This window comes from Nicotiana sylvestris, chromosome 11, assembly GCF_000393655.2.
Source record: "Nicotiana sylvestris chromosome 11, ASM39365v2, whole genome shotgun sequence".
NCBI classification, from domain to species: Eukaryota; Viridiplantae; Streptophyta; class Magnoliopsida; order Solanales; family Solanaceae; genus Nicotiana; species Nicotiana sylvestris.
This window is the reverse complement of record NC_091067.1, coordinates 159,641,590-159,655,825: the sequence shown is the minus strand read 5'-3', so window position 1 is coordinate 159,655,825 and position 14,236 is coordinate 159,641,590.

Sequence of the window (14,236 nt, the reverse complement as noted above, 5' to 3'; positions counted from 1 at the left end):
AAACCTAGGTGCTTGTTCTAGACCTGGCTTACCCGAGCGGACAACTCGAGCCGAGGATGGGAGCTGTGTACCGGTAACCAAAAGGCCATCCGACTTTGCAACTCCTCCGAATCCTCGTTCTATTTTGGCATATGACACTAACAGAAAGAAGCCACGACCAGCGTGCGCTCCTCAAGAGAGAAGAGAAGGGTTTCGGCACAGTTTATATATACAGTCCAAATAATATCAAGGCGGTAAAAGCAACACTTAGCACATTAGGCTCAAAACATGTAATAAAATCAGATAATAAATAAAACCAAATAGTAACAATTATTCTAAGCTCGAATTCTTAACCCTGAACCAGTGGTTCTGGGTGCCAGTCCCCAGCAGAGTCGCCAGAGCTGTCACACCTCCTTTTTCCGCACCCGAGAGGGTACAAGGGAGTTTTTCCAATTAAAGGACAATCGAAACGGGATGAGTTTATTTATTTCAGAGTCGCCACTTGGGAGATTTAGGGTGTCCCAAGTCACCAATTTTAATCCCGAATCGAGGAAAAGAATGACTCTATATTACAGTCTGCGTACCAGAAATCCGGATAAGGAATTCTGTTAACCCGGGAGAAGGTGTTAGGCATTCCCGAATTCCGTGGTTCTAGCACGGTCGCTCAACTGTTATATTCGGCTTGATTATCTGATTTTAAATACAATACGAACTTATGTGCAAATTTTATCTTTCAACCGCTTTTATCATTTACCGTTATTTTTATCAAGAATTGCAACGTTATAAAATGTATCTCGAACCACGTTACAATCAATGTACCCGTGGTCATCGACACGCTTTGACTCCGTTGAGATTTGGATTTGGGTCACATCAATGTGCACCCGAGTTTAAGGAAATTAAATTATTAAAGGCGCGCCTAAAGCGACTAGCGTATTTATTTTGGGTAGGACCGTGAAATTTTACTAAACGGTCCATCCCGAAGTCTAAACAATTTTTAAAGCAAATATTTATTGAGGGCCCCGCAATTTGTATTTTATTTGGCGAGGCTCATCTCGTTCTTTATTTTTAATGAATTTGCAACGTCATGGACATGCATCTCGAACCACGTCACAGTCAATGTACCCGTGATTAGAAAGGCATTTCGAATCCGTCGAGATTTGGATTTGGGTCACATAAATGTGCACCCGAGTTTAAGAAGGTAAAGTTTATTAAAGCGTATCCTAAAGAGACTAACGTGTTGTCATTTCAGGAAGGTTGCGAGATTTGCTAAGCAACCCGTCCTGGAAACTAAATGCTTCAATAATATACATTTAACAAGGGCCCCGCATCTGCGCGTTTTGTTTATTTCATCGAGGCTCATCTCGTTCTTATTTTAAAGGGATATCTTATAGCAACTACGTTTCTTGTCGTGTTTGTCTCTATCAATTGAAAATAGTAGAAAGTCCTAATTAATTACATGTTTGAAGATGTTGTAACAACATTCAGAAAGGCTTAAAAATCCGAAACGGGGCTGCATACACAGTCAGCCGATCCAGTAACCACGGGCCCAAATCCAGCCCAAGCATGATTGGCCAGACCCGGGCCACTGCTTGTTCGATGCGAGCCTGCCGGGTCTGTTTTGACCCGGGCTCGACCTCTCGTGGGGTTGAGATTGTAAACCGTGTTCTTTATCTAAAAAAAAGGTTTTAGCAGTTATATATGGAACATGTATTGGAAAGGAAAGAAATTAATTTATAGTGTACGATTTTCATGCTTCGCATACATTACTTGTTTATACTACACTATTGCATTAAATCTGAGATACAACCCACTGCCTTGGGCATACTCTTATCACCATCCTATATACACAATCTAACATTCAACTACCATTCATTGACAGTTTACTAGGACTGTAAGCTAACTTCAGTATCCAAAACAAGAAGGTAAACTATTATACATTATATGAGGTCTAACATAATATTCTATGTATATATAGACATCTGCAGATCTTCTCCATTCATGCTCAAACTTTTCAAGTTACATTGGTAATATATTTGTGTACCTGGTATAGAGGACAACAGGAGGGAGAAAATGATCAGCTGAGTGGTATGCAACAAACACAGCAACAACAACCAAACAGTAACAACTCAACAACAAACCAACAGCCACAAATGCTCTCCACAGTCCAACAGACAAATAGCAACAGTTTCCAGAACAACAGAAACCACAGATGGTCGAGGCCCAAACAAACAATCCCAGAAAAAGAGTAATGAACCAGTAGAAAATCCAAGATACCAAATGTGACAGCAACAGAAAACCCAATAACCCCAAAGCTCAGCTAATACCCGATACAGTTCCAGCAATCAGGAAGACTAAGACTCGAACCACAGCCCACAGAAAACTCAGTATAGTAACAATCACAGCAGAAAACACACAGCCTTTCTCTTAATGGAACAGTAATGACCCTAGTTAGAATAACTGGCTTGGCCAGGATAGCCCAACCAATTTAGCTCCTCGTGCAGTTTTGGGCAGTGATTGGTTAAAGTGTTCTGAAAATTTCCCCCTTTTGTTTTCTCTTTTTCTGAAGACTAAAAGTTCAGCCCTTTTTTAGTTCTGCAACAGCTTATTTATAAGCCAACAACCCAGTGCAGTCAAGCTGCCTGGATCCTGCCAGTTGCAATCTGCCCATACCCCTTAACTCCCCATGCCTAAAGGCATCTTTCTCGGTAAACTTAATCAGCCCCCCATGCTTTGTCCTATTGCTCTAATCAAGGATTATGGGTGCAATAAAGTATTCATTTGAACCCATGCTCTTATGTTTTGTTCCCCATTGTTATTAGGTTAATAGTATTTTAATTAACACTTGACATATTCTTAAGTTAAACCCCCTAATCAGACTTTGTCTTATGCCAAAACTACCCTTAACCTTGCATGTCACTGTATTACCATAACTCTTAATAATTAGTATATAAACCTCTTTGATTTCAGCTAACTACTGACTACTTAACTTAAACTCAATGCTGCCTTCAGGTGAATCTGTTAGCTTTCCACAGTTAACAATCAATTTTCAGCCTAAATTCAAACCAATGATTCCAATTTAATCAAACGTGGGTGCCAATTAAAGGGTACAAGTTGGTCATGCCGATACAAGTAACACCAACAAGAAACAGGCATAGTAATCAATACTGAAATGCAACTCCTGATTTTCTAATCTTTCAAGTGAATTTAGTTGACGATGCTTATTTAAACGACTACGCGAACTATAATATACATCGAACAACCAACAAAATCAACAAACAAATCAACTTTAAACTCAAAATGTACACACAGGGATAGACGAGTCAGAAACCAAAACAAACCAGAACATGTATGACAGATAGAGTTTAAGATGACAAAATAAAAGGAAAAATACCTCCGGGACCTGAAACTAAGACTGACTCAATGCTCGAACTCGGGCCAGGTGATTTTGGGGTCTAATGGACTTTAACCGAAGCGTTCTCAACTGAGAACACTTCGGTAAAAGTCTGCTAGGCCCTGATCCTGACACTGATTCGGACAAAAACCCATAGATCTGAATCCTAGGGCTCTTGAGGTTCGATTTGGGAACCGTTCAATTCCAGTCAGATTCGAACGGAACCTAAGCCATTCAGGGGGTGAGGGAGGTCAGGAGGGGCCGTGGTGTGAGTTTGGGGTCAATCGGTGTAGATCTGGTTTTTACTCGAATCTTCGTTGGAAGATTCGAGAAGCTACGGGTTGATTCGAGGTGAAAGGTTAACGGATTCATGTTCAGGATGGTTGGGTGCATCGGGGATGTTATTTTGGTGGTCATCGGAACTGTGGTTACCGGGCTCACGGGGGAAAACCTAGGCTGCTAGGGTTTGAGAGGAAAGGGGTCCTGGGGAAGATGGTGAACAGTGGCTGAAGGGGGGGTGTGGCTTGGGGCGTGGGGGTAAGGGGTTAGGTTTATATATGTATTGAGGGTTTAGATCCTGGCCATTGGATCAATTGAGATCAAGGGCCAGGATCTACTCATTGAGGAGAGACGACGTCGTTCGGGAGATGATAGTGGGTTAAGACCGGGTAGGGGATTGGATCGGGTCATGTTGACGGGTTTAGAGGAGGGCCTGGATCCGTTGGATCAATGGGGTTGGACGGCTTAGATCATCTTGCCTGAAACGACGTCGTTGAGGCGAGTTGAACAGCCTGATCTGGACCGTTCGTTTGAATCAGATCAACGGCTTTGGTAGGGACGCCGATACGGCGTCGTTTGAGTCCGTGTTTGGGCAGGCTCGTCTTGGACTGGATCAGTACTTTGGTTTTGGGCCTTGTTTCGGGGCCCAAATCAGATTTTCCTTTTCCCTTTTTTTTTTTTTTCAAATTAAACAAAGATTCCTAAAACAATGTAAAAAAAATAAACCTGCACACATATTGAGTGACACCCACAATGATAAACACACATAAATGAAAAACTAAAAATAAAAATAAAATAAAATAAAAATGGTTAGATCACAGCTTAGAACGAACGATGCACACATACATATATATTTTTTTTTTGAATTTTCTTTTAACGACAGGCATTTTTGTATTTTTGTTTGATAATGACTAGATGCAAAATGGACAGACCCACAAATGACCAACAACACATGTTACGGAAAGATCGAAAAATTGTACAGCGAAACCATTTGTCACTATTTTTATTTTCTTTTGGAGTGATTGCTCGTGAAGCAAAAATCACGTGCTTACAGCTGCCCCTCTTTGCCCGAAGACACGAAGGGTTTTCGCGCAAAGATAAAGCGAGCGATTTTTGCCCGTCCGAATACTCCGTGTGAAGCATTTTTTGAAAAAGCTTTGTTGATATTCTCTGTTACATCTTCTTGCCTCTTCTAGTTGTGCACGAAGCTGGTCTTCTGATCGCATCCAATAATCTTTTTCCTTCTTGAATTGAGTCTTGTCTTTTTTGGATTGCCTATCTTGGCGTTCTTTGTTAGATCTGGCTTCTTCGTTTAATTGTTGGATCCTTTCTTTTGCTTTGCTCAATGCCCTTTCGTTTTCCGCAAGCATGGAATCATAATCTTGCATTTTTTCGAAGAGATTGGCGATGGTTTTTTGATCCTTCCAGCTCCTCTTTGGCGTTTCAGAGACTCTTTTCATTTTTTGGAATCGAGCATGAAGATTTTCATTCTCACAAACTAGACTCTTTTTCTCGCCTTTGGCTTCTTGTTCTTGCAAATCTTTCTCCAAACTGAGGCTTCTTAGATTTTCTTTTAGGGCATGGATAGTTGCTTTGTACCCTTTTTCTTTTTCTCCCCAGATCAACCGCTCTTGGATTTTATCATTGAAGTTTTGAACGTGGGGTCTTTTTGTTGGCCTTTTTAGCTCAGGTTCTGGTACATCATCCACGCGAGACCGCTTTTCGAACCACCTTGCATATCCAGGATTTATCTCACCCTTGGTAGTGTCTAGGACTTGAGTATCACTTTTCAAGTATCGGCACCCATTCCACATTTGCTGAAGTAAAGCTTCGGGAATAGTGGCTTCTGGGTGTAATTCGATTACTTGCGTACTCAAATCTTCCTCATCAGGAACTATTTGATATCTCCCTAGTTGCCTTAGGACTCTTAGTGGTGCATACGGCTGAATGCTTCTCAATCCCAATAGTAGTAGATAACTATTTGAGGTTGCCATATGTATTACTTCTCTCATCGGGAGCCATCCCAGAGTCCATTCAATTTGATTTGCCGTTAAAGCCTTTAGATGAGATACCCATGCTTCTATCCCTTCTGGAGCTTGATAATTTTTTGTTCTTTCCTCATAGCTCTCGATGCAATTAGCTTTGTTCGACCCATACTGTATGATTTTGGGTTGTTGTTGGAGATGTTCAATCACCCACATTTGCAACAAAATTTTGCATCCTTCGAAAACTTTCGCTCCTGATTTGCATAAAGTCAAAGCCCGATAAATATCTGATAGAATGATGGGGACAAGGGTGTGATTTTCTTTAGTGGTGAGGATTTGCACAACTTTTGCGGTGCGAATATCAATTGTTCGCTCTTTATTTGGGAAGACCATGACTCCTAGAAAAGCCACCATGAAAGCAAATCGACGGTGCATCTGCCAAGTGTCTTTGTTTTGCTTATTAGTAAGGCCTTTCTCATGAATTTCGAACCCATCTGACTTTCCAAACCTGGAATACAAAAAATTGAAGGAACAACATCCATTGATGACATTGCTTTTCCTGATTTGACTGCTGATGTTCAGAAGACCGAAGAATCGATGTATTGAAGGAGCCTTTGTGAATATCAAGCTTTGATTTCTTAAACTTCCGTCAAAACCAACATAGCCAGCTATCTCCTCTAATGTAGGAGTAAGCTCGAAGTCAGAGAAACGAAAAACATTGTGAACAGGATCCCAGAAAGTTACTAATGCCGTAATCAGATCATCCCGAGGCTCAACTTTCATAATGTCCGTGAGATTTCCCAAATGCTTGACGACCCATTTTTGACCGTCTTCGCCTAAATCATACCACCACATTTGAAGCTGACATAGAAATTCCTCCGTACTTGTGGATGAGGGGCTTTGTGTAGTGCTCATTTTGTATCTGAAAGTTAATTTTAATAAAGTCAAAATTTATTTTGGAAAAATTTATGCTAAAATCATTTTCGAAATTTTTCTTTTATTTATTGTCAAAATTTAAAACTATATTTTTTCGAAATTTTTAAAGCAACCCATTTTATTCCTTTCTTCTTACCAAGATTTTATTTAAGCTGGTCAACAAGCATGTTCGAGGCGAATGAATGCACAAATAACAAGTAAGATGCATCATGATGGTCTTTTAATTTTGGGTTCACCTGTCCTAGACAGACCCAACCCCTGTGTTGAGTCTCCAAGGCCAAATGCATATGATGCAAATATTCGTTCCTACTAGGGATCCGGTACATGGCTGAGTTATTCTAAGTGTAAAACCTTAGGTTGATTGTTCTAAACCTGGCTTACCCAAACGGACAGTTTGAGCCGAAGCGGGGGTAATGTACCGGGAGCACGAAAGTCTGCCCGGCCTAGTTACTTGTCCCAACTCCGTCTTATTTGGTATGACTTTAACAGAAAGGTGGGTCACGCGCACGTGTACACCATAAATTCAGAAGACTCAGAAAGAAGGGGGTTTCGTAGCAGTTGTATATATTCACAATTCAAATAATATTAAAGCGGTAAAAAAAAACATTTAGCATATTAGCATATAAACAGTTGAAAATTATATAGTAAGTAAAGCCAATAAAAACAGATATTTTAAGCTCGAATTCTTTAAACCCTGAACCAATGGTTCTAGGTTATAGTAACAAAAGTTGTTCCCTAGCAGAGTCGCCAGAGCTGTCGCACCTCCTTTTTCCGCCCCCACGGGGCGCGTGGGGAGTTTCTCCAATTGAAGGACAGTCGAAACGGGATTTGTTTATTTGTTTTAGAGTCGCCACCTGGGAATTTTAAGGCGTCCCAAGTCACCAATTATAATCCCTGAATCGAGGAGAATATGACTCTGTTTATTATTCTGCGAACCAGAAATCCTGAGTAAGGAATTCTGTTAATTCGGAAGAAGGTGTTAGGCATTTCCGAATTCCGTGGTTCTAGCACGGTCGCTTAATTGTTTTTATTATTGGCTTAATTATCTTGATTTTTATTAAATACTTTTTGTTACATGATTTTTCTACCGCTTTTACTTATTGTGGTTAAGAAACCTTCTTTGAATCGAATTACGCGTACGTATATTCGTGTTAAAAAAATGCGGAATTGTGTCACGCGTACGTGTACACAATAACTTTTGATAATATATTTATTGAGCAATCATTTTTCGAAATTGTGTCGAATCAAGAATATTTGTTTTTCTTGAATAGTGAACCGTACATCTCGGTTTTTTATGAAATTGATTTAACGCCTTTGGAAAAATCCTTTTATCAAATATTCGTTCGAAATTGCGCGTACGCGTAATCCGAATTTTTTGCTTTTAAAAATATAATCAGGGTACGCGAACGTATCCCTAATCGCGCGACATATTTGTAATGTTATTACGGTTTTTTCCATAAAATGTTTATTATATTATGAGGAATTTTCCTTTAAGATATCCTTAATTCTTGAAAAAGAATTCACAATTTATTGAATGTTGCCCATTGATTATAATTTCCGCATATAACATGTTTATCCAAGACTATTCAAATTCAAAGAACGGAATAAAAATATGATTAATACTATTTTAAACAAATATGACATATATATATATATGCCAAAGAATAAATTGCATATGGAACTGAAAATAAATGATTCATAAAGGAAGGAAATATTTTCCGAGGATTTTCATTATTTACTTAATGCAAATTCTACTTCTAATTATCATTGGTATGAAGTGCGGCAATTTATACTTATACATCTCTTTTCATTCTTATATGTTTGCTTTTAATCTAATAGGCCTAATCACTTGGTTAATTTGTTTTATGAAGGTAGATAGACACCGAGCTATAATGGCCGAATTATTATACAAGTTAATTCAATAAAATTACCTTACATGCAACTTAACTGTATATCGTATTCATAACGTATTGTAATAAGCTACATCATATCGCCTTTCGCCCACTTTTATACACACATCTATTATCTTATCAACATCACCATTCTTTACCTTATGTAACAATAAATATCACTACTATAATTATCTTGGCACTTCTACATCACTTCTTACTTAACCAACAACAAAATTTAAATAATGACCAACATTCATACCATATTCCCTACTTCGACAATTTAATATGATTGAACTAATGAGATAATGAGCTAATGTTATTACAAATCTTTATACGAACTTTCACAGCAAGACAATTAGCTCATAGCTATCAAATTGAATTCACTACTAATTAACTAACATAAAATAAAAATGAAATTTAAATTGATGAACTTGGACAAATAAAAACAGAATTTCAATTCGAACTTCATTGATGAGTCATGTTGAATCTCTTTCCAACTTAAAATTTAAAAGACATGTACCTGAAAATGGAGGTAGAAGAAATGAATTTCAGCAGTGACAACAGCAGCAAAGCAGCAAAATATATCAGTATTTCCACAGATTTGAGCCACAAAAACAGGACCCGAGGAACCCAGATGCACAGTGACAGAGACTTAAGGAAATTTCAGATTTTCTGAATAACATTCAGAGGCAAACAACGGACAGATTCCAGAAAGAATGCATTTCAGATTTCAGTTTCTTTCTGTTGCAGATTCCTTATTTCTGATTTTTCTGTTTCAAATTGTGTGTGTGTGTGTGTGTGAATGTTCTCTTTTCTATTTTTCTTTCTATTTTCTTCCTCTCACCCAGTCTGCCTTAAGGTCTCTCTTTGTCTTAAAAACTGATAAAGACTACTGCCCTTAAGGTCTGTCCAGCTCCTATATTTATACAGGGCTGGTTCTATACCAATTAGTATTGGAGGGACTCTTTATCCCTTTAACAACCAGAAAGTTTCCATTGAAACTTCTTTTTAATACTTTATGTGATCCTAACATGATTTTCAGCAGCCCCATTATCCCTTGTTCCCCCTTTATTACTTAAATATAGCCATTAACATTACATTATAATACACTAGCATTAACACCCTGTTTTTTACTGTTTCATTCCCAGAAATGCCCCTGACCTACTGTTATTAACTTGAAAAATCAGAACCCACTGTAAAACAGATTCTACAATCTGTATAGACTTAACTATCTTTCTGATTTACAGCTATAACCAATCCTATGATTTTGAGACAGTATATTACATTTCTAATGGCTGATTGACAAAAACTGAATTTAAACAGGGAATTCTCAACTGAATAAAAACAACCTTAACATTATACAGAACATGCAGGATTATTTCAACTGGAATTCAAAACTGAATTAAAAGCAAACAAATACAGGAGCATTGTCAATATACTGACAATGTCCCGTTTAGAAAACAACAATACAGCATACATTTGAATTCACTAATTCATAAACAAACATGATTTAATTGACGAATACTAATCAATTGACTATTTACAACATTTGTCAATAATTAGTCTAAACAATAGAAGCAGACTGTTTCAGTCAACATTTTCAGAAATGAAAATTCGTAATATAACTAATCGACGAACTTAATCGAGTCGATTACACACATTGTAAACAATCACAACCAATAGAAACAATTCACATTCTGATCAAGTAGATAGGTAAGAAACAGAAATGACAGAATTAATCAAAACACAAATATAAAAAATTAACAAGCTATTAATACAGACAACAATACACGTAGAATACACAAAATAAATAGAAAAATACCTCTGAATTTTAATTTTATTCCGACTCGAACTCAACTTGGATTTCGGATTTTTTGTTTGAAATCAAACTGACCTTAGTCGAAGTATTTTCCACTGAAAATACTTCGACTAAGGTCGATTAAACCTCAATCTTCATCATAATCTGAACCGAATCCGGAAGTTTGGTATTTTTAGGGTTCTTAAAAACTCGATTTGGGATTTAACCATTTCTGGTCAGATTCGAGAAGAACCAAACATGACACAATGGTGAGGGTAGCCTAGGGGTCATTTGGTGTTAGTTTGAAACGGATCTGAGTTCGTCCTTGTTTGGTCCGAATCTTCAAAAGAAGATTCGAGAAGTTCAGAGCTGATTCGAACCAAACTAACTTCAGATCCATAACAAGGGTTGTTAGGGGAAGCCATGGTGTTAATTTGGGGCTGATTGGTTTAGATCAAGTTTTCAGGCCAACCTTCGATTTAAGATTCGAAGAGTTGGGGCCTGATTCGAAGGAAACTAAGGTTGGATTCGTGTAGGGGAGGTTCAGGAGGTCCTAGGGTGTTAAGTTGGTGACCGGTAGCGTTGATGCCGCCGGGTTTCAGGCGAAGGGGAATAGGGGCGGCTAGGGTTAGGGGTCTATTTGGAACGATGATGAACATGAGCGGAGAGGGGGGGTGTTCAGTTAGGGGCTGGGTAGAGGCTTGGGATTTATATAGGGGTGGGGTGGACTGGTATCGTCCGTTGGATCAAGTAGAATGGATGGCTGAGATCTACTCACTTAACCAAACGGTGTCGTTTGGTTTAGGTTAGGGGGACGGGTTGAACCGGGTATCGGATCGGGTAAGGGTCTTGGGTTAGGGTGATGAGATCTTGGCCGTTGGTTGGATTTAATCCAACGGCCCTTGATAAGGGGTAACCAAACGACGTCGTTTGATTCTGTTTTGAATTGGACCGGACATGGTCATTTGGATTGGGCCTGATTTTGTTTAGAAAATTTGGCCCAGATCCGTTTTTGCCCATTTAATTCCACTCTTTTTAATTTCCAATTTAATTCTTCAATTATTAAAATAAAAAAAATTACTCCTTCAAAATATTAATCAACCTTTAACAATTTAACACATAGACAAAAATATTAATCACATAGTGAAACATTAAAATTAGAACAAACGCATATTTTTGTAATTTTATTTAAATTAACTTAATTAAATGCATACTTAAATCCTAGACGAAACATGTATTTTTATTTTAATTTTGTTTAATTATAACAAAGCAAACATTTTACGGACATAAACAAATATTTAACACCACGCAAATTCAGAAATTACACAGTAAAAGAAATTTATTTTGATTTATTTTGGAGCTGTTTTTCGTAAGGCAAAAATCACGTGCTCACAAATACTATTACAAATCTATCCAGAAACGGCTTGAACACCCTATTCGTTAAGTCCATGAATGTCGCTGGAGCATTAGTCAGCCCGAAAGGCATCACAAGAAACTCATAATGCCCGTGTCAAGTTTTGAAAGTAGTTTTAGAAATATCTTCATCTTTGATTCTAAGTTGATGATAACCAGAATGGAGGTCAATCTTTGAAAAGTCGGCAGCTCCTTGTAACTGATCAAACATGTCGTCTATAAGAGGCAAAGGATATTTATTGCATATTGTTATCTTGTTGAACTGCCTGTAGTCAATGAACATTCTCAGGAATTCGTCTTTCTTCTTTACGAACATTACTGGTGCACCCCATGGTGATATACTAGGTCTAATAAAAGCCTTATCTAACAAATCCTGTAACTGTTGCTTTAGCTCCCTCAACTCAGCTGGTACCATTCGATATGGGGGCATCAATATGGGTTGTGTGTCAGGTAGCAAATGAATACCAAAGTTTATTTCTCGTACTGGAGGCAATCCTACTAAATCCTCAAGAAATACATCAGAAAATTCTCTCACTACTAGTACATTTTCTATACTAACTGTTTCCTTTATTGTGTCATTTACAATAGCTAAGAGACCCAAGCAACCTTTCTTCAGAAATCGTTGAGCTTTCATAAAATATACAACTTTCAATTCTCTGAAACCTGACTCCCTCTTAGAATAAAATTGGGTTCATTTGGTATCTCAAACTTAATTATCTTTGCATGACAATCGACTATAGCATAGCAAGAAGATAACCAATCTATTCCCATCAGCATGTCAAAGTCAATCATATCAAGTACAATAAGGTCAGCTAGAGTAGCTTTACCCTCAACCCGAATCTGACAAGCACGATACACGTATTCAACTAATAGAGACTCTCCAACAGGAGTAGCAACTAGAAAAGGATCATTTAATAGCTCAGGCTGTCTACTAAACCTCAAGGCAAAGTACAAGGACACATAGGAGTGAGTAGATCTCTGATCAATCAACGCAAATGCATCAAATGAACAGACAGAAAGAATACATGTAACCACAGCATTCAAGGCCTGAGCATTCTGTCTAGTAAATTCAAAAACTCTCGCCTGACCTCTACCAGCATTCCCTTGTCCTTGATTCACGGTAGCACGGTCTCCAGCATCTCGAGCTCTATTTCCTGTACTTGTAGCACCTGAAGTATTACGAGTAGTTTGTGACTAAATAAAATCCTGGTTGAAATTTCTCGGAAGCTGAGGGCAATCCCTCAAGTGATGTCCCAACTGGCCACACTAAAAGCACTCTCCAGTTAGAACACGACATTGGCCCAAATGTGATCTACCACAGGTGTGGCAGACTGGAGTAGTGGCATATATCTGCCCAGAATAACGATGTCCAGATGTTGACGGTCCCCTAGTACCCTGTATATAATGTGGTCTGTATGTGGACTATGAAGACATGTGTGTCCATATCTGAAAACTCTATTATTGTTGTTGTCCATGATTTTCTGCTCTTCTATTTTCACTAAAACCGCCACTGAAAGCCCCTCCTGTCTTGGCCTTCTTACATAAATCACTAGTTGCATGCTCATCACGTCCCTTTATTTTCAATCTTTATAGCAAGGTCGACTATATCAGAGTAGGATAAAGTCTTTATCTGTGGGGCTACTGCAGTGTATAGACGTCCAACCAATCCATCAACAAACCTCTAAACTCGATCTTCTTCAGTAGGCACTAAGTAAGGAGCATATATAGCCAGCTTACAAAACCTAGTATTATATGTTGACACATCCATATCTGGAGTCTGAACCAATCTCTCAAAGTCTCTAGCATATTTTTGCATCACCCTGGAAGAAAATGATTCTTGAACAACTTAGTGAACTCGTCCCATGTCAGTGGTGCTGCTCCTACTGGCCTTCCTAGCAATACGGTTTCATACCATATGTTGGTCATATCCTCTAGTGTGTATGCTGCGATCTCCACGGCTCTCTCACTAGAACATCCAAGAGCACGTAATGCCTTGAGTGTCCTATCCAAGAAACTTTGAGGATCTGCTGAATTATCGGAACCAGTGAATTTTGGTGATTTCAATTTCAGGAACTCTTGTAGTGATACTTCCTTATTTCCGAAAGTCTGAGTCTGTGCAGGTGCTTGTATTTGTAAAGTAGCCTAAGGAGCTAAACTTCCTCCCTGAGTAGGCACTAATGCCTCTAATACATTTAATAACCTTGCCACTACATCCACAGGTAAGACAACAGTGGGTGCAACAGTTGGCACTGGTGGTGGATCATCCTGAACTCTCTGCCATTGCACTTGATCTGGCATAACAGCTTGGGGTTGACCCATGTTCCTAACTTCAGGTTGAAAAGCAGTCTGTCTTCTAGTTTGATGAACCCCAACTTGACCTCCACCCCAGGTAGTACCATGTCCAGTACCACGTCCAGCAGATGAGGGTGTACGTGTCCTAGCCATCTGCGAAAGAAATATTCCAAAGTCAATCTCAAGTTATCTCAATGCACGATCAAAGAATAAAAGAAGGGAAAACATTCCAAAATATTCAGTAGCCTCAAGATTATAAGTATAAACGACT